Source organism: Lepisosteus oculatus, unplaced genomic scaffold (genome assembly GCF_040954835.1).
Source record: "Lepisosteus oculatus isolate fLepOcu1 unplaced genomic scaffold, fLepOcu1.hap2 HAP2_SCAFFOLD_75, whole genome shotgun sequence".
Classification (NCBI taxonomy): domain Eukaryota; kingdom Metazoa; phylum Chordata; class Actinopteri; order Semionotiformes; family Lepisosteidae; genus Lepisosteus; species Lepisosteus oculatus.
In genome coordinates, this window is record NW_027168309.1 from 619,033 (window position 1) to 643,443 (window position 24,411).

Consider the following 24,411-nt stretch of genomic DNA (forward strand, 5'->3'; position numbering starts at 1 on the left):
CAAGAAATACCGCCGGCTGGCAAGAAAATGACAACGGTGTTTTTCCTTAACGAAAAACTTCCCATGGAGAAAAACAACGGCTGTGCGTCTCTGTCGGCTTGATTCAGTTTAATGCAAGTATTCATTCTCCTCCTGGAAAATACAGCTTGCGAAAGATGAAATACAATTCTTGGCTTTTCTGGGTGAGTGCAGAAGAAATCCTGCCGGCTGGCAGAAGAATTCCAGCCTTTTTTACTCTTTAACCACAAACTTGCGAATGATACAAAGCAAGCGGGGTGCGTTTCTGTGCAGCTGTTAACTGAACAGCTGCTGCTTCAAGCCCACCCAGGGCTCATTCCGATTTCAACATCATGCCCCCTGAAGGTAGACTGGATTTCTTTGCGAAGCATTCACCTTTTGGACGTTTCAGGAAAGGTGCGTGTCGATGCCAGACTTGAAAAGCTTTCCATACAAAGAAACAACATAGTGCTTTTGATTGATGGGAAACGGCAAGAGCGGTTTGACCAGCTCCGGCCTCTCAACCGCTTTACAATGTGATCGGCACCTCGGTAGCCAGTTTAGAAGGCTGAAAAGGATGCTGGAAGCACAGCGACGTTCTAAAACCAGCGCTTGAAAAGCATCTGCATACATAAAATGTCCATTTCCCCAAAGCTGAATCTGCATCTTCAGAAGATTGTCAGCTATACGTTTTCGTTCTTTGTTTCCTTTTTTTACGACAAGCTTTCGAGAAATGAACTGTCTATTGTGATGAAGGCTGCGTTAGAAATTGTGCATCTAGCTTAGTTCAATGAAATCGGGAGGTGCACCTGTCTCAAGCGGATGGCTCTTTGCAGGCACACTACGGAAACCTGCGGGCGCAAGTTGGGAGAAGTGACTCTTGCAGAGTGTTGAGCTTCGAGAAGAGGGCTCCGCTCAGGAAGATATTTCCACATGTTGAAGAGTCGCTTTTCGCCCTTTCTTTCCCACATTTTTCCAGTGCGGTTATTGATCGCGTTCAAAATGTTTTCCCAACGTACGTGTTACCTGCAAAATCACAGTGAAACTGTTATGCCGAAAAGATTCCTAATAGTTATTGTATTAGAATAGCTCTCCAATTTCTTAGCCTTCGTACACGCAATGTTTAAGGAAACGCTAGAGTAAATGAAACTGTAAATAGACAGGAGCTCTTCTTAGTTTTCATACAAGTTATGATGGCTGCAGCTCCTATCTGCGTCCGGGTGACCGGAGCCAAGGGATTATCTGCGGAACCTTTGATTTATCTCTCGGGCAAGGAGCTAGATACGCCCTTTTCATCTCGGTTTGATCACACCTGTGCATTAAAACGCAGTGCTCGGTACCATCGAGGTGTAAGAGGTTCAAGGATGAGCGGGAAACTTTGTTAATAAGGAGACGGGCACCGCCCAACGTGGGGCTCGAACCCACGACCCTGAGATTAAGAGTCTCATGCTCTACCGACTGAGCTAGCCGGGCGCCGGTGGAGCTGGGGGTTAACTTGTCCCTGTTGACGGCAATTTGACAAGGTATACTTCCTGGCTTTTCATCATGTGCTGACCGGATTCGAGAGTAGCACACCCTGTTCTTTGTTGATTACTGTACCTCCAGCAGCGCAAATGTCAGTAATCATTGAAATGTACGACCTACAATCTCCTCAGCATGCCCGCGTGGACTCCTCAGTGATCATCCTTCTACGTTCTGCTGTAGTTTTCATGCAAGTGAAAACCGTGCTCCAAATAACAGCGGCACAGTTGTATCCTGCGGTAAGCATTCTTCTAATTCCATCGTTTTGCTCCAGGTAAAAGGTAGCGCATCATACGGTTGATATTCCAAGGTTTCAGAGTCCGTATTGGATGGCTTGGATGCAGACATCGCTCAGAGCTCCCAGTATGATTTTCCCGAGTTCAGTTTTGCAGTGTTTTAGTGCTTTACTACTTCCAGTGGGCCTTTGAATGCTCTGCTAAGTAGAGACGTGACATAATTACTAATGCGACCGAGTGTGCTGGCTGTTCCTGGTTCGTAATGATTAACGCGAGAAATCAATATAAACATAACTGCTTCGATTTCGAGGTTCAGTTGAAGCTTTCAAAGAAACTATCAAAGACCTCAGAACAACCGAAGACACATTTGGTCATCTCCGTATTGGTGAAGATTAAAGAGTCCCGCAAGTGTCAAGCTTGCACAAACACACACGAGAGAGAAACTCAGGACAGAATTTAAAGAAAGGGAGATGCAGACTATTTGAAGGCACTTTGCTAACCCAATGGCACGCTTATGAATCGTGCATAGGACACATGTAGCAGAGGATGGTTTCGATCCATCGACCTCTGGGTTATGGGCCCAGCACGCTTCCGCTGCGCCACTCTGCTGACGGCCTCTCTGCGTGTGGCGCACAACTGCTCTTTTTATTTCCTACATAAGTGATGAAAGAGTTGAAAGTTTCAACGACAAACGCAGACGTCACTTTGAGCGCTTGGTGTTGTAGCACAAATCATCACATGCTGCTCTACACTGGATTATAAAAGCCGACACATTTTCCAAACATTTTAATGCTGGAGTCACACTGTAGTATTAATAACAGTGCGATACTCGAGGAGCGTAGTGGGATCGCGGTGGCTCATCAGACCGCCCCGGGACAGGGGGCCCGCGTCAGGATGGCCGAGCGGTCTAAGGCGCTGCGTTCAGGTCGCAGTCTCCCCTGGAGGCGTGGGTTCGAATCCCACTCCTGACAAAAAGCTTGCTCAGTGCCGTCTCCAGTCGGGTGCAAATGGGTGAAGCAGCCTGCCGCGGGGAACGTGCGCCGATAGGCGTAGGTGTATCCCCTGCCTCTTCCGATTTAGCTCGTGCTCCATAGGATGGAAGCGGATGCTCTGGCTTTTTGACTCGAATATAACCTGATCACAACAGAAGGCCGTGCAGCCCAGTGCTGGTTTAAGAATGCCTCGTGTCTTCAGGCCCCTATTCCTTCAGGTTACCCCTTTGGAATAGTCGTCCGAAAAAGACGGGAAAGGAAAAGCATGTAAGCTCCCACACACTGCGTTAGCATTAGCGGTTGGAATCTGATGGGAGAAAAGCAACCTGGCTCGCCGTCAAGCAATCCATCCCTGGTCTCCCACGTGACAGGCGGGGATACGCACCACTATACTAACGAGGAGCGCTTGCTTGGCGCTTGAAGACACTTCCTCTTGCGGCTACTACTGTTTCCGGTTTCGTCTTTTCTTTTCATTCCTCCCAGAGGAGCGCATGAAAACGTTTCCATCTGCGCCATCCTCACCCCTCCAATGCTATGGTCCCTGCTCCTCCTGGTGCACTGCAAACACTCATTCAGCCGGTTCTTTCAGTTTGAATACTTAGGTCTTCAAAGGCTGGAAGTAGGGCGCAAGACATGCCAATGCCAAAAGCGTGGCAGTGTGCTTCCAGCTGTGAAATGTCACTGGTGGATGTTGAAGACATTACTTCCAAGGCAGCAGGTCCAAGCGATTTAGCGTTTGTACAAGAAGCAGGAAGAGAGAAACGGCACTCCGCCTTTTTCTGGGCAGGCCGAAGCGACAGGAGAAGGGCGCCGTAGTCGGCAGGATTCGAGCCGACGCGGGGAGACCCCAATGGCTTTCTAGCCCATCGCCTTAACCGCTCGGCCACGACTACAGGGAGCGCCGCCGCCGCCGGCTTGCAATCATTTAACACGGAGGGCGAGGCGGCGGCGGTAACCTTTTTCAATGTCGCTCTCCGCTTCCCCCCAAAAAAAGCCAAATGACATGCTAGCACTCGGACACCCTTCAGAAGACTGAAGGGTGGCTTAAAGCTGGAAGGATTAGGTCTCCCCGTTCCGACGCGACAATCGAACTTCCTTAGGCAGAGAGAAAGCAACATCGAGGAGCGTCAACAAGACTTTAGAAGCTGCGACACACGCCACTTTCAGTCGCAGACACAGCAGTTTTAAAGGCAGGAATCGCCTTTGCGAACGCCATGAGAAACAGAACGCAAGCTCAGGTCCTGCGGTTTAACAAACAGCCTCGGCTTTCAAGCGACATTTCTTTTCTGGAGCGAATTCACTTTCAACTTCAAGAAATTCACACAACTTGCGAAATACGAAATACAAATCTGGCTCATCGCTGCACAAGAAATACCGCCGGCTGGCAAGAAAATGACAACGGTGTTTTTCCTTAACGAAAAACTTCCCATGGAGAAAAACAACGGCTGTGCGTCTCTGTCGGCTTGATTCAGTTTAATGCAAGTATTCATTCTCCTCCTGGAAAATACAGCTTGCGAAAGATGAAATACAATTCTTGGCTTTTCTGGGTGAGTGCAGAAGAAATCCTGCCGGCTGGCAGAAGAATTCCAGCCTTTTTTACTCTTTAACCACAAACTTGCGAATGATACAAAGCAAGCGGGGTGCGTTTCTGTGCAGCTGTTAACTGAACAGCTGCTGCTTCAAGCCCACCCAGGGCTCATTCCGATTTCAACATCATGCCCCCTGAAGGTAGACTGGATTTCTTTGCGAAGCATTCACCTTTTGGACGTTTCAGGAAAGGTGCGTGTCGATGCCAGACTTGAAAAGCTTTCCATACAAAGAAACAACATAGTGCTTTTGATTGATGGGAAACGGCAAGAGCGGTTTGACCAGCTCCGGCCTCTCAACCGCTTTACAATGTGATCGGCACCTCGGTAGCCAGTTTAGAAGGCTGAAAAGGATGCTGGAAGCACAGCGACGTTCTAAAACCAGCGCTTGAAAAGCATCTGCATACATAAAATGTCCATTTCCCCAAAGCTGAATCTGCATCTTCAGAAGATTGTCAGCTATACGTTTTCGTTCTTTGTTTCCTTTTTTTACGACAAGCTTTCGAGAAATGAACTGTCTATTGTGATGAAGGCTGCGTTAGAAATTGTGCATCTAGCTTAGTTCAATGAAATCGGGAGGTGCACCTGTCTCAAGCGGATGGCTCTTTGCAGGCACACTACGGAAACCTGCGGGCGCAAGTTGGGAGAAGTGACTCTTGCAGAGTGTTGAGCTTCGAGAAGAGGGCTCCGCTCAGGAAGATATTTCCACATGTTGAAGAGTCGCTTTTCGCCCTTTCTTTCCCACATTTTTCCAGTGCGGTTATTGATCGCGTTCAAAATGTTTTCCCAACGTACGTGTTACCTGCAAAATCACAGTGAAACTGTTATGCCGAAAAGATTCCTAATAGTTATTGTATTAGAATAGCTCTCCAATTTCTTAGCCTTCGTACACGCAATGTTTAAGGAAACGCTAGAGTAAATGAAACTGTAAATAGACAGGAGCTCTTCTTAGTTTTCATACAAGTTATGATGGCTGCAGCTCCTATCTGCGTCCGGGTGACCGGAGCCAAGGGATTATCTGCGGAACCTTTGATTTATCTCTCGGGCAAGGAGCTAGATACGCCCTTTTCATCTCGGTTTGATCACACCTGTGCATTAAAACGCAGTGCTCGGTACCATCGAGGTGTAAGAGGTTCAAGGATGAGCGGGAAACTTTGTTAATAAGGAGACGGGCACCGCCCAACGTGGGGCTCGAACCCACGACCCTGAGATTAAGAGTCTCATGCTCTACCGACTGAGCTAGCCGGGCGCCGGTGGAGCTGGGGGTTAACTTGTCCCTGTTGACGGCAATTTGACAAGGTATACTTCCTGGCTTTTCATCATGTGCTGACCGGATTCGAGAGTAGCACACCCTGTTCTTTGTTGATTACTGTACCTCCAGCAGCGCAAATGTCAGTAATCATTGAAATGTACGACCTACAATCTCCTCAGCATGCCCGCGTGGACTCCTCAGTGATCATCCTTCTACGTTCTGCTGTAGTTTTCATGCAAGTGAAAACCGTGCTCCAAATAACAGCGGCACAGTTGTATCCTGCGGTAAGCATTCTTCTAATTCCATCGTTTTGCTCCAGGTAAAAGGTAGCGCATCATACGGTTGATATTCCAAGGTTTCAGAGTCCGTATTGGATGGCTTGGATGCAGACATCGCTCAGAGCTCCCAGTATGATTTTCCCGAGTTCAGTTTTGCAGTGTTTTAGTGCTTTACTACTTCCAGTGGGCCTTTGAATGCTCTGCTAAGTAGAGACGTGACATAATTACTAATGCGACCGAGTGTGCTGGCTGTTCCTGGTTCGTAATGATTAACGCGAGAAATCAATATAAACATAACTGCTTCGATTTCGAGGTTCAGTTGAAGCTTTCAAAGAAACTATCAAAGACCTCAGAACAACCGAAGACACATTTGGTCATCTCCGTATTGGTGAAGATTAAAGAGTCCCGCAAGTGTCAAGCTTGCACAAACACACACGAGAGAGAAACTCAGGACAGAATTTAAAGAAAGGGAGATGCAGACTATTTGAAGGCACTTTGCTAACCCAATGGCACGCTTATGAATCGTGCATAGGACACATGTAGCAGAGGATGGTTTCGATCCATCGACCTCTGGGTTATGGGCCCAGCACGCTTCCGCTGCGCCACTCTGCTGACGGCCTCTCTGCGTGTGGCGCACAACTGCTCTTTTTATTTCCTACATAAGTGATGAAAGAGTTGAAAGTTTCAACGACAAACGCAGACGTCACTTTGAGCGCTTGGTGTTGTAGCACAAATCATCACATGCTGCTCTACACTGGATTATAAAAGCCGACACATTTTCCAAACATTTTAATGCTGGAGTCACACTGTAGTATTAATAACAGTGCGATACTCGAGGAGCGTAGTGGGATCGCGGTGGCTCATCAGACCGCCCCGGGACAGGGGGCCCGCGTCAGGATGGCCGAGCGGTCTAAGGCGCTGCGTTCAGGTCGCAGTCTCCCCTGGAGGCGTGGGTTCGAATCCCACTCCTGACAAAAAGCTTGCTCAGTGCCGTCTCCAGTCGGGTGCAAATGGGTGAAGCAGCCTGCCGCGGGGAACGTGCGCCGATAGGCGTAGGTGTATCCCCTGCCTCTTCCGATTTAGCTCGTGCTCCATAGGATGGAAGCGGATGCTCTGGCTTTTTGACTCGAATATAACCTGATCACAACAGAAGGCCGTGCAGCCCAGTGCTGGTTTAAGAATGCCTCGTGTCTTCAGGCCCCTATTCCTTCAGGTTACCCCTTTGGAATAGTCGTCCGAAAAAGACGGGAAAGGAAAAGCATGTAAGCTCCCACACACTGCGTTAGCATTAGCGGTTGGAATCTGATGGGAGAAAAGCAACCTGGCTCGCCGTCAAGCAATCCATCCCTGGTCTCCCACGTGACAGGCGGGGATACGCACCACTATACTAACGAGGAGCGCTTGCTTGGCGCTTGAAGACACTTCCTCTTGCGGCTACTACTGTTTCCGGTTTCGTCTTTTCTTTTCATTCCTCCCAGAGGAGCGCATGAAAACGTTTCCATCTGCGCCATCCTCACCCCTCCAATGCTATGGTCCCTGCTCCTCCTGGTGCACTGCAAACACTCATTCAGCCGGTTCTTTCAGTTTGAATACTTAGGTCTTCAAAGGCTGGAAGTAGGGCGCAAGACATGCCAATGCCAAAAGCGTGGCAGTGTGCTTCCAGCTGTGAAATGTCACTGGTGGATGTTGAAGACATTACTTCCAAGGCAGCAGGTCCAAGCGATTTAGCGTTTGTACAAGAAGCAGGAAGAGAGAAACGGCACTCCGCCTTTTTCTGGGCAGGCCGAAGCGACAGGAGAAGGGCGCCGTAGTCGGCAGGATTCGAGCCGACGCGGGGAGACCCCAATGGCTTTCTAGCCCATCGCCTTAACCGCTCGGCCACGACTACAGGGAGCGCCGCCGCCGCCGGCTTGCAATCATTTAACACGGAGGGCGAGGCGGCGGCGGTAACCTTTTTCAATGTCGCTCTCCGCTTCCCCCCAAAAAAAGCCAAATGACATGCTAGCACTCGGACACCCTTCAGAAGACTGAAGGGTGGCTTAAAGCTGGAAGGATTAGGTCTCCCCGTTCCGACGCGACAATCGAACTTCCTTAGGCAGAGAGAAAGCAACATCGAGGAGCGTCAACAAGACTTTAGAAGCTGCGACACACGCCACTTTCAGTCGCAGACACAGCAGTTTTAAAGGCAGGAATCGCCTTTGCGAACGCCATGAGAAACAGAACGCAAGCTCAGGTCCTGCGGTTTAACAAACAGCCTCGGCTTTCAAGCGACATTTCTTTTCTGGAGCGAATTCACTTTCAACTTCAAGAAATTCACACAACTTGCGAAATACGAAATACAAATCTGGCTCATCGCTGCACAAGAAATACCGCCGGCTGGCAAGAAAATGACAACGGTGTTTTTCCTTAACGAAAAACTTCCCATGGAGAAAAACAACGGCTGTGCGTCTCTGTCGGCTTGATTCAGTTTAATGCAAGTATTCATTCTCCTCCTGGAAAATACAGCTTGCGAAAGATGAAATACAATTCTTGGCTTTTCTGGGTGAGTGCAGAAGAAATCCTGCCGGCTGGCAGAAGAATTCCAGCCTTTTTTACTCTTTAACCACAAACTTGCGAATGATACAAAGCAAGCGGGGTGCGTTTCTGTGCAGCTGTTAACTGAACAGCTGCTGCTTCAAGCCCACCCAGGGCTCATTCCGATTTCAACATCATGCCCCCTGAAGGTAGACTGGATTTCTTTGCGAAGCATTCACCTTTTGGACGTTTCAGGAAAGGTGCGTGTCGATGCCAGACTTGAAAAGCTTTCCATACAAAGAAACAACATAGTGCTTTTGATTGATGGGAAACGGCAAGAGCGGTTTGACCAGCTCCGGCCTCTCAACCGCTTTACAATGTGATCGGCACCTCGGTAGCCAGTTTAGAAGGCTGAAAAGGATGCTGGAAGCACAGCGACGTTCTAAAACCAGCGCTTGAAAAGCATCTGCATACATAAAATGTCCATTTCCCCAAAGCTGAATCTGCATCTTCAGAAGATTGTCAGCTATACGTTTTCGTTCTTTGTTTCCTTTTTTTACGACAAGCTTTCGAGAAATGAACTGTCTATTGTGATGAAGGCTGCGTTAGAAATTGTGCATCTAGCTTAGTTCAATGAAATCGGGAGGTGCACCTGTCTCAAGCGGATGGCTCTTTGCAGGCACACTACGGAAACCTGCGGGCGCAAGTTGGGAGAAGTGACTCTTGCAGAGTGTTGAGCTTCGAGAAGAGGGCTCCGCTCAGGAAGATATTTCCACATGTTGAAGAGTCGCTTTTCGCCCTTTCTTTCCCACATTTTTCCAGTGCGGTTATTGATCGCGTTCAAAATGTTTTCCCAACGTACGTGTTACCTGCAAAATCACAGTGAAACTGTTATGCCGAAAAGATTCCTAATAGTTATTGTATTAGAATAGCTCTCCAATTTCTTAGCCTTCGTACACGCAATGTTTAAGGAAACGCTAGAGTAAATGAAACTGTAAATAGACAGGAGCTCTTCTTAGTTTTCATACAAGTTATGATGGCTGTAGCTCCTATCTGCGTCCGGGTGACCGGAGCCAAGGGATTATCTGCGGAACCTTTGATTTATCTCTCGGGCAAGGAGCTAGATACGCCCTTTTCATCTCGGTTTGATCACACCTGTGCATTAAAACGCAGTGCTCGGTACCATCGAGGTGTAAGAGGTTCAAGGATGAGCGGGAAACTTTGTTAATAAGGAGACGGGCACCGCCCAACGTGGGGCTCGAACCCACGACCCTGAGATTAAGAGTCTCATGCTCTACCGACTGAGCTAGCCGGGCGCCGGTGGAGCTGGTGGTTAACTTGTCCCTGTTGACGGCAATTTGACAAGGTATACTTCCTGGCTTTTCATCATGTGCTGACCGGATTCGAGAGTAGCACACCCTGTTCTTTGTTGATTACTGTACCTCCAGCAGCGCAAATGTCAGTAATCATTGAAATGTACGACCTACAATCTCCTCAGCATGCCCGCGTGGACTCCTCAGTGATCATCCTTCTACGTTCTGCTGTAGTTTTCATGCAAGTGAAAACCGTGCTCCAAATAACAGCGGCACAGTTGTATCCTGCGGTAAGCATTCTTCTAATTCCATCGTTTTGCTCCAGGTAAAAGGTAGCGCATCATACGGTTGATATTCCAAGGTTTCAGAGTCCGTATTGGATGGCTTGGATGCAGACATCGCTCAGAGCTCCCAGTATGATTTTCCCGAGTTCAGTTTTGCAGTGTTTTAGTGCTTTACTACTTCCAGTGGGCCTTTGAATGCTCTGCTAAGTAGAGACGTGACATAATTACTAATGCGACCGAGTGTGCTGGCTGTTCCTGGTTCGTAATGATTAACGCGAGAAATCAATATAAACATAACTGCTTCGATTTCGAGGTTCAGTTGAAGCTTTCAAAGAAACTATCAAAGACCTCAGAACAACCGAAGACACATTTGGTCATCTCCGTATTGGTGAAGATTAAAGAGTCCCGCAAGTGTCAAGCTTGCACAAACACACACGAGAGAGAAACTCAGGACAGAATTTAAAGAAAGGGAGATGCAGACTATTTGAAGGCACTTTGCTAACCCAATGGCACGCTTATGAATCGTGCATAGGACACATGTAGCAGAGGATGGTTTCGATCCATCGACCTCTGGGTTATGGGCCCAGCACGCTTCCGCTGCGCCACTCTGCTGACGGCCTCTCTGCGTGTGGCGCACAACTGCTCTTTTTATTTCCTACATAAGTGATGAAAGAGTTGAAAGTTTCAACGACAAACGCAGACGTCACTTTGAGCGCTTGGTGTTGTAGCACAAATCATCACATGCTGCTCTACACTGGATTATAAAAGCCGACACATTTTCCAAACATTTTAATGCTGGAGTCACACTGTAGTATTAATAACAGTGCGATACTCGAGGAGCGTAGTGGGATCGCGGTGGCTCATCAGACCGCCCCGGGACAGGGGGCCCGCGTCAGGATGGCCGAGCGGTCTAAGGCGCTGCGTTCAGGTCGCAGTCTCCCCTGGAGGCGTGGGTTCGAATCCCACTCCTGACAAAAAGCTTGCTCAGTGCCGTCTCCAGTCGGGTGCAAATGGGTGAAGCAGCCTGCCGCGGGGAACGTGCGCCGATAGGCGTAGGTGTATCCCCTGCCTCTTCCGATTTAGCTCGTGCTCCATAGGATGGAAGCGGATGCTCTGGCTTTTTGACTCGAATATAACCTGATCACAACAGAAGGCCGTGCAGCCCAGTGCTGGTTTAAGAATGCCTCGTGTCTTCAGGCCCCTATTCCTTCAGGTTACCCCTTTGGAATAGTCGTCCGAAAAAGACGGGAAAGGAAAAGCATGTAAGCTCCCACACACTGCGTTAGCATTAGCGGTTGGAATCTGATGGGAGAAAAGCAACCTGGCTCGCCGTCAAGCAATCCATCCCTGGTCTCCCACGTGACAGGCGGGGATACGCACCACTATACTAACGAGGAGCGCTTGCTTGGCGCTTGAAGACACTTCCTCTTGCGGCTACTACTGTTTCCGGTTTCGTCTTTTCTTTTCATTCCTCCCAGAGGAGCGCATGAAAACGTTTCCATCTGCGCCATCCTCACCCCTCCAATGCTATGGTCCCTGCTCCTCCTGGTGCACTGCAAACACTCATTCAGCCGGTTCTTTCAGTTTGAATACTTAGGTCTTCAAAGGCTGGAAGTAGGGCGCAAGACATGCCAATGCCAAAAGCGTGGCAGTGTGCTTCCAGCTGTGAAATGTCACTGGTGGATGTTGAAGACATTACTTCCAAGGCAGCAGGTCCAAGCGATTTAGCGTTTGTACAAGAAGCAGGAAGAGAGAAACGGCACTCCGCCTTTTTCTGGGCAGGCCGAAGCGACAGGAGAAGGGCGCCGTAGTCGGCAGGATTCGAGCCGACGCGGGGAGACCCCAATGGCTTTCTAGCCCATCGCCTTAACCGCTCGGCCACGACTACAGGGAGCGCCGCCGCCGCCGGCTTGCAATCATTTAACACGGAGGGCGAGGCGGCGGCGGTAACCTTTTTCAATGTCGCTCTCCGCTTCCCCCCAAAAAAAGCCAAATGACATGCTAGCACTCGGACACCCTTCAGAAGACTGAAGGGTGGCTTAAAGCTGGAAGGATTAGGTCTCCCCGTTCCGACGCGACAATCGAACTTCCTTAGGCAGAGAGAAAGCAACATCGAGGAGCGTCAACAAGACTTTAGAAGCTGCGACACACGCCACTTTCAGTCGCAGACACAGCAGTTTTAAAGGCAGGAATCGCCTTTGCGAACGCCATGAGAAACAGAACGCAAGCTCAGGTCCTGCGGTTTAACAAACAGCCTCGGCTTTCAAGCGACATTTCTTTTCTGGAGCGAATTCACTTTCAACTTCAAGAAATTCACACAACTTGCGAAATACGAAATACAAATCTGGCTCATCGCTGCACAAGAAATACCGCCGGCTGGCAAGAAAATGACAACGGTGTTTTTCCTTAACGAAAAACTTCCCATGGAGAAAAACAACGGCTGTGCGTCTCTGTCGGCTTGATTCAGTTTAATGCAAGTATTCATTCTCCTCCTGGAAAATACAGCTTGCGAAAGATGAAATACAATTCTTGGCTTTTCTGGGTGAGTGCAGAAGAAATCCTGCCGGCTGGCAGAAGAATTCCAGCCTTTTTTACTCTTTAACCACAAACTTGCGAATGATACAAAGCAAGCGGGGTGCGTTTCTGTGCAGCTGTTAACTGAACAGCTGCTGCTTCAAGCCCACCCAGGGCTCATTCCGATTTCAACATCATGCCCCCTGAAGGTAGACTGGATTTCTTTGCGAAGCATTCACCTTTTGGACGTTTCAGGAAAGGTGCGTGTCGATGCCAGACTTGAAAAGCTTTCCATACAAAGAAACAACATAGTGCTTTTGATTGATGGGAAACGGCAAGAGCGGTTTGAGCAGCTCCGGCCTCTCAACCGCTTTACAATGTGATCGGCACCTCGGTAGCCAGTTTAGAAGGCTGAAAAGGATGCTGGAAGCACAGCGACGTTCTAAAACCAGCGCTTGAAAAGCATCTGCATACATAAAATGTCCATTTCCCCAAAGCTGAATCTGCATCTTCAGAAGATTGTCAGCTATACGTTTTCGTTCTTTGTTTCCTTTTTTTACGACAAGCTTTCGAGAAATGAACTGTCTATTGTGATGAAGGCTGCGTTAGAAATTGTGCATCTAGCTTAGTTCAATGAAATCGGGAGGTGCACCTGTCTCAAGCGGATGGCTCTTTGCAGGCACACTACGGAAACCTGCGGGCGCAAGTTGGGAGAAGTGACTCTTGCAGAGTGTTGAGCTTCGAGAAGAGGGCTCCGCTCAGGAAGATATTTCCACATGTTGAAGAGTCGCTTTTCGCCCTTTCTTTCCCACATTTTTCCAGTGCGGTTATTGATCGCGTTCAAAATGTTTTCCCAACGTACGTGTTACCTGCAAAATCACAGTGAAACTGTTATGCCGAAAAGATTCCTAATAGTTATTGTATTAGAATAGCTCTCCAATTTCTTAGCCTTCGTACACGCAATGTTTAAGGAAACGCTAGAGTAAATGAAACTGTAAATAGACAGGAGCTCTTCTTAGTTTTCATACAAGTTATGATGGCTGCAGCTCCTATCTGCGTCCGGGTGACCGGAGCCAAGGGATTATCTGCGGAACCTTTGATTTATCTCTCGGGCAAGGAGCTAGATACGCCCTTTTCATCTCGGTTTGATCACACCTGTGCATTAAAACGCAGTGCTCGGTACCATCGAGGTGTAAGAGGTTCAAGGATGAGCGGGAAACTTTGTTAATAAGGAGACGGGCACCGCCCAACGTGGGGCTCGAACCCACGACCCTGAGATTAAGAGTCTCATGCTCTACCGACTGAGCTAGCCGGGCGCCGGTGGAGCTGGGGGTTAACTTGTCCCTGTTGACGGCAATTTGACAAGGTATACTTCCTGGCTTTTCATCATGTGCTGACCGGATTCGAGAGTAGCACACCCTGTTCTTTGTTGATTACTGTACCTCCAGCAGCGCAAATGTCAGTAATCATTGAAATGTACGACCTACAATCTCCTCAGCATGCCCGCGTGGACTCCTCAGTGATCATCCTTCTACGTTCTGCTGTAGTTTTCATGCAAGTGAAAACCGTGCTCCAAATAACAGCGGCACAGTTGTATCCTGCGGTAAGCATTCTTCTAATTCCATCGTTTTGCTCCAGGTAAAAGGTAGCGCATCATACGGTTGATATTCCAAGGTTTCAGAGTCCGTATTGGATGGCTTGGATGCAGACATCGCTCAGAGCTCCCAGTATGATTTTCCCGAGTTCAGTTTTGCAGTGTTTTAGTGCTTTACTACTTCCAGTGGGCCTTTGAATGCTCTGCTAAGTAGAGACGTGACATAATTACTAATGCGACCGAGTGTGCTGGCTGTTCCTGGTTCGTAATGATTAACGCGAGAAATCAATATAAACATAACTGCTTCGATTTCGAGGTTCAGTTGAAGCTTTCAAAGAAACTATCAAAGACCTCAGAACAACCGAAGACACATTTGGTCATCTCCGTATTGGTGAAGATTAAAGAGTCCCGCAAGTGTCAAGCTTGCACAAACACACACGAGAGAGAAACTCAGGACAGAATTTAAAGAAAGGGAGATGCAGACTATTTGAAGGCACTTTGCTAACCCAATGGCATGCTTATGAATCGTGCATAGGACACATGTAGCAGAGGATGGTTTCGATCCATCGACCTCTGGGTTATGGGCCCAGCACGCTTCCGCTGCGCCACTCTGCTGACGGCCTCTCTGCGTGTGGCGCACAACTGCTCTTTTTATTTCCTACATAAGTGATGAAAGAGTTGAAAGTTTCAACGACAAACGCAGACGTCACTTTGAGCGCTTGGTGTTGTAGCACAAATCATCACATGCTGCTCTACACTGGATTATAAAAGCCGACACATTTTCCAAACATTTTAATGCTGGAGTCACACTGTAGTATTAATAACAGTGCGATACTCGAGGAGCGTAGTGGGATCGCGGTGGCTCATCAGACCGCCCCGGGACAGGGGGCCCGCGTCAGGATGGCCGAGCGGTCTAAGGCGCTGCGTTCAGGTCGCAGTCTCCCCTGGAGGCGTGGGTTCGAATCCCACTCCTGACAAAAAGCTTGCTCAGTGCCGTCTCCAGTCGGGTGCAAATGGGTGAAGCAGCCTGCCGCGGGGAACGTGCGCCGATAGGCGTAGGTGTATCCCCTGCCTCTTCCGATTTAGCTCGTGCTCCATAGGATGGAAGCGGATGCTCTGGCTTTTTGACTCGAATATAACCTGATCACAACAGAAGGCCGTGCAGCCCAGTGCTGGTTTAAGAATGCCTCGTGTCTTCAGGCCCCTATTCCTTCAGGTTACCCCTTTGGAATAGTCGTCCGAAAAAGACGGGAAAGGAAAAGCATGTAAGCTCCCACACACTGCGTTAGCATAAGCGGTTGGAATCTGATGGGAGAAAAGCAACCTGGCTCGCCGTCAAGCAATCCATCCCTGGTCTCCCACGTGACAGGCGGGGATACGCACCACTATACTAACGAGGAGCGCTTGCTTGGCGCTTGAAGACACTTCCTCTTGCGGCTACTACTGTTTCCGGTTTCGTCTTTTCTTTTCATTCCTCCCAGAGGAGCGCATGAAAACGTTTCCATCTGCGCCATCCTCACCCCTCCAATGCTATGGTCCCTGCTCCTCCTGGTGCACTGCAAACACTCATTCAGCCGGTTCTTTCAGTTTGAATACTTAGGTCTTCAAAGGCTGGAAGTAGGGCGCAAGACATGCCAATGCCAAAAGCGTGGCAGTGTGCTTCCAGCTGTGAAATGTCACTGGTGGATGTTGAAGACATTACTTCCAAGGCAGCAGGTCCAAGCGATTTAGCGTTTGTACAAGAAGCAGGAAGAGAGAAACGGCACTCCGCCTTTTTCTGGGCAGGCCGAAGCGACAGGAGAAGGGCGCCGTAGTCGGCAGGATTCGAGCCGACGCGGGGAGACCCCAATGGCTTTCTAGCCCATCGCCTTAACCGCTCGGCCACGACTACAGGGAGCGCCGCCGCCGCCGGCTTGCAATCATTTAACACGGAGGGCGAGGCGGCGGCGGTAACCTTTTTCAATGTCGCTCTCCGCTTCCCCCCAAAAAAAGCCAAATGACATGCTAGCACTCGGACACCCTTCAGAAGACTGAAGGGTGGCTTAAAGCTGGAAGGATTAGGTCTCCCCGTTCCGACGCGACAATCGAACTTCCTTAGGCAGAGAGAAAGCAACATCGAGGAGCGTCAACAAGACTTTAGAAGCTGCGACACACGCCACTTTCAGTCGCAGACACAGCAGTTTTAAAGGCAGGAATCGCCTTTGCGAACGCCATGAGAAACAGAACGCAAGCTCAGGTCCTGCGGTTTAACAAACAGCCTCGGCTTTCAAGCGACATTTCTTTTCTGGAGCGAATTCACTTTCAACTTCAAGAAATTCACACAACTTGCGAAATACGAAATACAAATCTGGCTCATCGCTGCACAAGAAATACCGCCGGCTGGCAAGAAAATGACAACGGTGTTTTTCCTTAACGAAAAACTTCCCATGGAGAAAAACAACGGCTGTGCGTCTCTGTCGGCTTGATTCAGTTTAATGCAAGTATTCATTCTCCTCCTGGAAAATACAGCTTGCGAAAGATGAAATACAATTCTTGGCTTTTCTGGGTGAGTGCAGAAGAAATCCTGCCGGCTGGCAGAAGAATTCCAGCCTTTTTTACTCTTTAACCACAAACTTGCGAATGATACAAAGCAAGCGGGGTGCGTTTCTGTGCAGCTGTTAACTGAACAGCTGCTGCTTCAAGCCCACCCAGGGCTCATTCCGATTTCAACATCATGCCCCCTGAAGGTAGACTGGATTTCTTTGCGAAGCATTCACCTTTTGGACGTTTCAGGAAAGGTGCGTGTCGATGCCAGACTTGAAAAGCTTTCCATACAAAGAAACAACATAGTGCTTTTGATTGATGGGAAACGGCAAGAGCGGTTTGAGCAGCTCCGGCCTCTCAACCGCTTTACAATGTGATCGGCACCTCGGTAGCCAGTTTAGAAGGCTGAAAAGGATGCTGGAAGCACAGCGACGTTCTAAAACCAGCGCTTGAAAAGCATCTGCATACATAAAATGTCCATTTCCCCAAAGCTGAATCTGCATCTTCAGAAGATTGTCAGCTATACGTTTTCGTTCTTTGTTTCCTTTTTTTACGACAAGCTTTCGAGAAATGAACTGTCTATTGTGATGAAGGCTGCGTTAGAAATTGTGCATCTAGCTTAGTTCAATGAAATCGGGAGGTGCACCTGTCTCAAGCGGATGGCTCTTTGCAGGCACACTACGGAAACCTGCGGGCGCAAGTTGGGAGAAGTGACTCTTGCAGAGTGTTGAGCTTCGAGAAGAGGGCTCCGCTCAGGAAGATATTTCCACATGTTGAAGAGTCGCTTTTCGCCCTTTCTTTCCCACATTTTTCCAGTGCGGTTATTGATCGCGTTCAAAATGTTTTCCCAACGTACGTGTTACCTGCAAAATCACAGTGAAACTGTTATGCCGAAAAGATTCCTAATAGTTATTGTATTAGAATAGCTCTCCAATTTCTTAGCCTTCGTACACGCAATGTTTAAGGAAACGCTAGAGTAAATGAAACTGTAAATAGACAGGAGCTCTTCTTAGTTTTCATACAAGTTATGATGGCTGCAGCTCCTATCTGCGTCCGGGTGACCGGAGCCAAGGGATTATCTGCGGAACCTTTGATTTATCTCTCGGGCAAGGAGCTAGATACGCCCTTTTCATCTCGGTTTGATCACACCTGTGCATTAAAACGCAGTGCTCGGTACCATCGAGGTGTAAGAGGTTCAAGGATGAGCGGGAAACTTTGTTAATAAGGAGACGGGCACCGCCCAACGTGGGGCTCGAACCCACGACCCTGAGATTAAGAGTCTCATGCTCTACCGACTGAGCTAGCCGGGCGCCGGTGGAGCTGGGGGTTAACTTGTCCCTGTTGACGGCAATTTGACAAGGTATACTTCCTGGCTTTTCATCATGTGCTGACCGGATTCGAGAGTAGCACACCCTGTTCTTTGTTGATTACTGTACCTCCAGCAGCGCAAATGTCAGTAATCATTGAAATGTACGACCTACAATCTCCTCAGCATGCCCGCGTGGACTCCTCAGTGATCATCCTTCTACGTTCTGCTGTAGTTTTCATGCAAGTGAAAACCGTGCTCCAAATAACAGCGGCACAGTTGTATCCTGCGGTAAGCATTCTTCTAATTCCATCGTTTTGCTCCAGGTAAAAGGTAGCGCATCATACGGTTGATATTCCAAGGTTTCAGAGTCCGTATTGGATGGCTTGGATGCAGACATCGCTCAGAGCTCCCAGTATGATTTTCCCGAGTTCAGTTTTGCAGTGTTTTAGTGCTTTACTACTTCCAGTGGGCCTTTGAATGCTCTGCTAAGTAGAGACGTGACATAATTACTAATGCGACCGAGTGTGCTGGCTGTTCCTGGTTCGTAATGATTAACGCGAGAAATCAATATAAACATAACTGCTTCGATTTCGAGGTTCAGTTGAAGCTTTCAAAGAAACTATCAAAGACCTCAGAACAACCGAAGACACATTTGGTCATCTCCGTATTGGTGAAGATTAAAGAGTCCCGCAAGTGTCAAGCTTGCACAAACACACACGAGAGAGAAACTCAGGACAGAATTTAAAGAAAGGGAGATGCAGACTATTTGAAGGCACTTTGCTAACCCAATGGCATGCTTATGAATCGTGCATAGGACACATGTAGCAGAGGATGGTTTCGATCCATCGACCTCTGGGTTATGGGCCCAGCACGCTTCCGCTGCGCCACTCTGCTGACGGCCTCTCTGCGTGTGGCGCACAACTGCTCTTTTTATTTCCTACATAAGTGATGAAAGAGTTGAAAGTTTCAACGACAAACGCAGACGTCACTTTGAGCGCTTGGTGTTGTAGCACAAATCATCACATGCTGCTCTACACTGGATTATAAAAGCCGACACATTTTCCAAACATTTTAATGCTGGAGTCACACTGTAGTATTAATAACAGTGCGATACTCGAGGAGCGTAGTGGGATCGCGGTGGCTCATCAGACCGCCCCGGGACGGGGGGCCCGCGTCAGGATGGCCGAGCGGTCTAAGGCGCTGCGTTCAGGTCGCAGTCTCCCCTGGAGGCGTGGGTTCGAATCCCACTCCTGACAAAAAGCTTGCTCAGTGCCGTCTCCAGTCGGGTGCAAATGGGTGAAGCAGCCTGCCGCAGGGAACGTGCGCCGATAGGCGTAGGTGTATCCCCTGCCTCTTCCGATTTAGCTCGTGCTCCATAGGATGGAAGCGGATGCTCTGGCTTTTTGACTCGAATATAACCTGATCACAACAGAAGGCCGTGCAGCCCAGTGCTGGTTTAAGAATGCCTCGTGTCTTCAGGCCCCTATTCCTTCAGGTTACCCCTTTGGAATAGTCGTCCGAAAAAGACGGGAAAGGAAAAGCATGTAAGCTCCCACACACTGCGTTAGCATTAGCGGTTGGAATCTGATGGGAGAAAAGCAACCTGGCTCGCCGTCAAGCAATCCATCCCTGGTCTCCCACGTGACAGGCGGGGATACGCACCACTATACTAACGAGGAGCGCTTGCTTGGCGCTTGAAGACACTTCCTCTTGCGGCTACTACTGTTTCCGGTTTCGTCTTTTCTTTTCATTCCTCCCAGAGGAGCGCATGAAAACGTTTCCATCTGCGCCATCCTCACCCCTCCAATGCTATGGTCCCTGCTCCTCCTGGTGCACTGCAAACACTCATTCAGCCGGTTCTTTCAGTTTGAATACTTAGGTCTTCAAAGGCTGGAAGTAGGGCGCAAGACATGCCAATGCCAAAAGCGTGGCAGTGTGCTTCCAGCTGTGAAATGTCACTGGTGGATGTTGAAGACATTACTTCCAAGGCAGCAGGTCCAAGCGATTTAGCGTTTGTACAAGAAGCAGGAAGAGAGAAACGGCACTCCGCCTTTTTCTGGGCAGGCCGAAGCGACAGGAGAAGGGCGCCGTAGTCGGCAGGATTCGAGCCGACGCGGGGAGACCCCAATGGCTTTCTAGCCCATCGCCTTAACCGCTCGGCCACGACTACAGGGAGCGCCGCCGCCGCCGGCTTGCAATCATTTAACACGGAGGGCGAGGCGGCGGCGGTAACCTTTTTCAATGTCGCTCTCCGCTTCCCCCCAAAAAAAGCCAAATGACATGCTAGCACTCGGACACCCTTCAGAAGACTGAAGGGTGGCTTAAAGCTGGAAGGATTAGGTCTCCCCGTTCCGACGCGACAATCGAACTTCCTTAGGCAGAGAGAAAGCAACATCGAGGAGCGTCAACAAGACTTTAGAAGCTGCGACACACGCCACTTTCAGTCGCAGACACAGCAGTTTTAAAGGCAGGAATCGCCTTTGCGAACGCCATGAGAAACAGAACGCAAGCTCAGGTCCTGCGGTTTAACAAACAGCCTCGGCTTTCAAGCGACATTTCTTTTCTGGAGCGAATTCACTTTCAACTTCAAGAAATTCACACAACTTGCGAAATACGAAATACAAATCTGGCTCATCGCTGCACAAGAAATACCGCCGGCTGGCAAGAAAATGACAACGGTGTTTTTCCTTAACGAAAAACTTCCCATGGAGAAAAACAACGGCTGTGCGTCTCTGTCGGCTTGATTCAGTTTAATGCAAGTATTCATTCTCCTCCTGGAAAATACAGCTTGCGAAAGATGAAATACAATTCTTGGCTTTTCTGGGTGAGTGCAGAAGAAATCCTGCCGGCTGGCAGAAGAATTCCAGCCTTTTTTACTCTTTAACCACAAACTTGCGAATGATACAAAGCAAGCGGGGTGCGTTTCTGTGCAGCTGTTAACTGAACAGCTGCTGCTTCAAGCCCACCCAGGGCTCATTCCGATTTCAACATCATGCCCCCTGAAGGTAGACTGGATTTCTTTGCGAAGCATTCACCTTTTGGACGTTTCAGGAAAGGTGCGTGTCGATGCCAGACTTGAAAAGCTTTCCATACAAAGAAACAACATAGTGCTTTTGATTGATGGGAAACGGCAAGAGCGGTTTGAGCAGCTCCGGCCTCTCAACCGCTTTACAATGTGATCGGCACCTCGGTAGCCAGTTTAGAAGGCTGAAAAGGATGCTGGAAGCACAGCGACGTTCTAAAACCAGCGCTTGAAAAGCATCTGCATACATAAAATGTCCATTTCCCCAAAGCTGAATCTGCATCTTCAGAAGATTGTCAGCTATACGTTTTCGTTCTTTGTTTCCTTTTTTTACGACAAGCTTTCGAGAAATGAACTGTCTATTGTGATGAAGGCTGCGTTAGAAATTGTGCATCTAGCTTAGTTCAATGAAATCGGGAGGTGCACCTGTCTCAAGCGGATGGCTCTTTGCAGGCACACTACGGAAACCTGCGGGCGCAAGTTGGGAGAAGTGACTCTTGCAGAGTGTTGAGCTTCGAGAAGAGGGCTCCGCTCAGGAAGATATTTCCACATGTTGAAGAGTCGCTTTTCGCCCTTTCTTTCCCACATTTTTCCAGTGCGGTTATTGATCGCGTTCAAAATGTTTTCCCAACGTACGTGTTACCTGCAAAATCACAGTGAAACTGTTATGCCGAAAAGATTCCTAATAGTTATTGTATTAGAATAGCTCTCCAATTTCTTAGCCTTCGTACACGCAATGTTTAAGGAAACGCTAGAGTAAATGAAACTGTAAATAGACAGGAGCTCTTCTTAGTTTTCATACAAGTTATGATGGCTGCAGCTCCTATCTGCGTCCGGGTGACCGGAGCCAAGGGATTATCTGCGGAACCTTTGATTTATCTCTCGGGCAAGGAGCTAGATACGCCCTTTTCATCTCGGTTTGATCACACCTGTGCATTAAAACGCAGTGCTCGGTACCATCGAGGTGTAAGAGGTTCAAGGATGAGCGGGAAACTTTGTTAATAAGGAGACGGGCACCGCCCAACGTGGGGCTCGAACCCACGACCCTGAGATTAAGAGTCTCATGCTCTACCGACTGAGCTAGCCGGGCGCCGGTGGAGCTGGTGGTTAACTTGTCCCTGTTGACGGCAATTTGACAAGGTATACTTCCTGGCTTTTCATCATGTGCTGACCGGATTCGAGAGTAGCACACCCTGTTCTTTGTTGATTACTGTACCTCCAGCAGCGCAAATGTCAGTAATCATTGAAATGTACGACCTACAATCTCCTCAGCATGCCCGCGTGGACTCCTCAGTGATCATCCTTCTACGTTCTGCTGTAGTTTTCATGCAAGTGAAAACCGTGCTCCAAATAACAGCGGCACAGTTGTATCCTGCGGTAAGCATTCTTCTAATTCCATCGTTTTGCTCCAGGTAAAAGGTAGCGCATCATAGTGTTGATATTCCAAGGTTTCAGAGTCCGTATTGGATGGCTTGGATGCAGACATCGCTCAGAGCTCCCAGTATGATTTTCCCGAGTTCAGTTTTGCAGTGTTTTAGTGCTTTACTACTTCCAGTGGGCCTTTGAATGCTCTGCTAAGTAGAGACGTGACATAATTACTAATGCGACCGAGTGTGCTGGCTGTTCCTGGTTCGTAATGATTAACGCGAGAAATCAATATAAACATAACTGCTTCGATTTCGAGGTTCAGTTGAAGCTTTCAAAGAAACTATCAAAGACCTCAGAACAACCGAAGACACATTTGGTCATCTCCGTATTGGTGAAGATTAAAGAGTCCCGCAAGTGTCAAGCTTGCACAAACACACACGAGAGAGAAACTCAGGACAGAATTTAAAGAAAGGGAGATGCAGACTATTTGAAGGCACTTTGCTAACCCAATGGCATGCTTATGAATCGTGCATAGGACACATGTAGCAGAGGATGGTTTCGATCCATCGACCTCTGGGTTATGGGCCCAGCACGCTTCCGCTGCGCCACTCTGCTGACGGCCTCTCTGCGTGTGGCGCACAACTGCTCTTTTTATTTCCTACATAAGTGATGAAAGAGTTGAAAGTTTCAACGACAAACGCAGACGTCACTTTGAGCGCTTGGTGTTGTAGCACAAATCATCACATGCTGCTCTACACTGGATTATAAAAGCCGACACATTTTCCAAACATTTTAATGCTGGAGTCACACTGTAGTATTAATAACAGTGCGATACTCGAGGAGCGTAGTGGGATCGCGGTGGCTCATCAGACCGCCCCGGGACGGGGGGCCCGCGTCAGGATGGCCGAGCGGTCTAAGGCGCTGCGTTCAGGTCGCAGTCTCCCCTGGAGGCGTGGGTTCGAATCCCACTCCTGACAAAAAGCTTGCTCAGTGCCGTCTCCAGTCGGGTGCAAATGGGTGAAGCAGCCTGCCGCAGGGAACGTGCGCCGATAGGCGTAGGTGTATCCCCTGCCTCTTCCGATTTAGCTCGTGCTCCATAGGATGGAAGCGGATGCTCTGGCTTTTTGACTCGAATATAACCTGATCACAACAGAAGGCCGTGCAGCCCAGTGCTGGTTTAAGAATGCCTCGTGTCTTCAGGCCCCTATTCCTTCAGGTTACCCCTTTGGAATAGTCGTCCGAAAAAGACGGGAAAGGAAAAGCATGTAAGCTCCCACACACTGCGTTAGCATTAGCGGTTGGAATCTGATGGGAGAAAAGCAACCTGGCTCGCCGTCAAGCAATCCATCCCTGGTCTCCCACGTGACAGGCGGGGATACGCACCACTATACTAACGAGGAGCGCTTGCTTGGCGCTTGAAGACACTTCCTCTTGCGGCTACTACTGTTTCCGGTTTCGTCTTTTCTTTTCATTCCTCCCAGAGGAGCGCATGAAAACGTTTCCATCTGCGCCATCCTCACCCCTCCAATGCTATGGTCCCTGCTCCTCCTGGTGCACTGCAAACACTCATTCAGCCGGTTCTTTCAGTTTGAATACTTAGGTCTTCAAAGGCTGGAAGTAGGGCGCAAGACATGCCAATGCCAAAAGCGTGGCAGTGTGCTTCCAGCTGTGAAATGTCACTGGTGGATGTTGAAGACATTACTTCCAAGGCAGCAGGTCCAAGCGATTTAGCGTTTGTACAAGAAGCAGGAAGAGAGAAACGGCACTCCGCCTTTTTCTAGGCAGGCCGAAGCGACAGGAGAAGGGCGCCGTAGTCGGCAGGATTCGAGCCGACGCGGGGAGACCCCAATGGCTTTCTAGCCCATCGCCTTAACCGCTCGGCCACGACTACAGGGAGCGCCGCCGCCGCCGGCTTGCAATCATTTAACACGGAGGGCGAGGCGGCGGCGGTAACCTTTTTCAATGTCGCTCTCCGCTTCCCCCCAAAAAAAGCCAAATGACATGCTAGCACTCGGACACCCTTCAGAAGACTGAAGGGTGGCTTAAAGCTGGAAGGATTAGGTCTCCCCGTTCCGACGCGACAATCGAACTTCCTTAGGCAGAGAGAA

The 24,411-nt window shown here is 49.0% G+C and overlaps 18 non-coding genes across 18 annotated transcripts; 6 read left to right on the forward strand and 12 right to left on the reverse strand.

The window, feature by feature from the left end:
* Nucleotides 1-1,397: 1,397 nt before the first annotated feature.
* On the reverse strand, nt 1,398-1,470 carry trnak-cuu (transfer RNA lysine (anticodon CUU)). Its single transcript has one exon. It is a non-coding gene; the product is annotated as a tRNA-Lys (tRNA).
* Nucleotides 1,471-2,291: 821 nt separating this feature from the next.
* trnam-cau (transfer RNA methionine (anticodon CAU)) lies at nt 2,292-2,363 on the reverse strand. The gene has a single exon. It is a non-coding gene; the product is annotated as a tRNA-Met (tRNA).
* Nucleotides 2,364-2,642: 279 nt separating this feature from the next.
* Nucleotides 2,643-2,725, forward strand: trnal-cag (transfer RNA leucine (anticodon CAG)). Its single transcript has one exon. It is a non-coding gene; the product is annotated as a tRNA-Leu (tRNA).
* Nucleotides 2,726-5,508: 2,783 nt separating this feature from the next.
* trnak-cuu (transfer RNA lysine (anticodon CUU)) lies at nt 5,509-5,581 on the reverse strand. The gene has a single exon. It is a non-coding gene; the product is annotated as a tRNA-Lys (tRNA).
* Nucleotides 5,582-6,402: 821 nt separating this feature from the next.
* On the reverse strand, nt 6,403-6,474 carry trnam-cau (transfer RNA methionine (anticodon CAU)). The gene has a single exon. It is a non-coding gene; the product is annotated as a tRNA-Met (tRNA).
* Nucleotides 6,475-6,753: 279 nt separating this feature from the next.
* On the forward strand, nt 6,754-6,836 carry trnal-cag (transfer RNA leucine (anticodon CAG)). The gene has a single exon. It is a non-coding gene; the product is annotated as a tRNA-Leu (tRNA).
* A 2,783-nt stretch (nt 6,837-9,619) lies between these two features.
* On the reverse strand, nt 9,620-9,692 carry trnak-cuu (transfer RNA lysine (anticodon CUU)). Its single transcript has one exon. It is a non-coding gene; the product is annotated as a tRNA-Lys (tRNA).
* An 821-nt stretch (nt 9,693-10,513) lies between these two features.
* Nucleotides 10,514-10,585, reverse strand: trnam-cau (transfer RNA methionine (anticodon CAU)). The gene has a single exon. It is a non-coding gene; the product is annotated as a tRNA-Met (tRNA).
* Nucleotides 10,586-10,864: 279 nt separating this feature from the next.
* trnal-cag (transfer RNA leucine (anticodon CAG)) lies at nt 10,865-10,947 on the forward strand. The gene has a single exon. It is a non-coding gene; the product is annotated as a tRNA-Leu (tRNA).
* A 2,783-nt stretch (nt 10,948-13,730) lies between these two features.
* Nucleotides 13,731-13,803, reverse strand: trnak-cuu (transfer RNA lysine (anticodon CUU)). The gene has a single exon. It is a non-coding gene; the product is annotated as a tRNA-Lys (tRNA).
* An 821-nt stretch (nt 13,804-14,624) lies between these two features.
* On the reverse strand, nt 14,625-14,696 carry trnam-cau (transfer RNA methionine (anticodon CAU)). The gene has a single exon. It is a non-coding gene; the product is annotated as a tRNA-Met (tRNA).
* Nucleotides 14,697-14,975: 279 nt separating this feature from the next.
* Nucleotides 14,976-15,058, forward strand: trnal-cag (transfer RNA leucine (anticodon CAG)). The gene has a single exon. It is a non-coding gene; the product is annotated as a tRNA-Leu (tRNA).
* A 2,783-nt stretch (nt 15,059-17,841) lies between these two features.
* Nucleotides 17,842-17,914, reverse strand: trnak-cuu (transfer RNA lysine (anticodon CUU)). Its single transcript has one exon. It is a non-coding gene; the product is annotated as a tRNA-Lys (tRNA).
* Nucleotides 17,915-18,735: 821 nt separating this feature from the next.
* On the reverse strand, nt 18,736-18,807 carry trnam-cau (transfer RNA methionine (anticodon CAU)). The gene has a single exon. It is a non-coding gene; the product is annotated as a tRNA-Met (tRNA).
* Nucleotides 18,808-19,086: 279 nt separating this feature from the next.
* On the forward strand, nt 19,087-19,169 carry trnal-cag (transfer RNA leucine (anticodon CAG)). The gene has a single exon. It is a non-coding gene; the product is annotated as a tRNA-Leu (tRNA).
* Nucleotides 19,170-21,952: 2,783 nt separating this feature from the next.
* trnak-cuu (transfer RNA lysine (anticodon CUU)) lies at nt 21,953-22,025 on the reverse strand. The gene has a single exon. It is a non-coding gene; the product is annotated as a tRNA-Lys (tRNA).
* An 821-nt stretch (nt 22,026-22,846) lies between these two features.
* trnam-cau (transfer RNA methionine (anticodon CAU)) lies at nt 22,847-22,918 on the reverse strand. The gene has a single exon. It is a non-coding gene; the product is annotated as a tRNA-Met (tRNA).
* A 279-nt stretch (nt 22,919-23,197) lies between these two features.
* On the forward strand, nt 23,198-23,280 carry trnal-cag (transfer RNA leucine (anticodon CAG)). The gene has a single exon. It is a non-coding gene; the product is annotated as a tRNA-Leu (tRNA).
* Nucleotides 23,281-24,411: the final 1,131 nt, after the last annotated feature.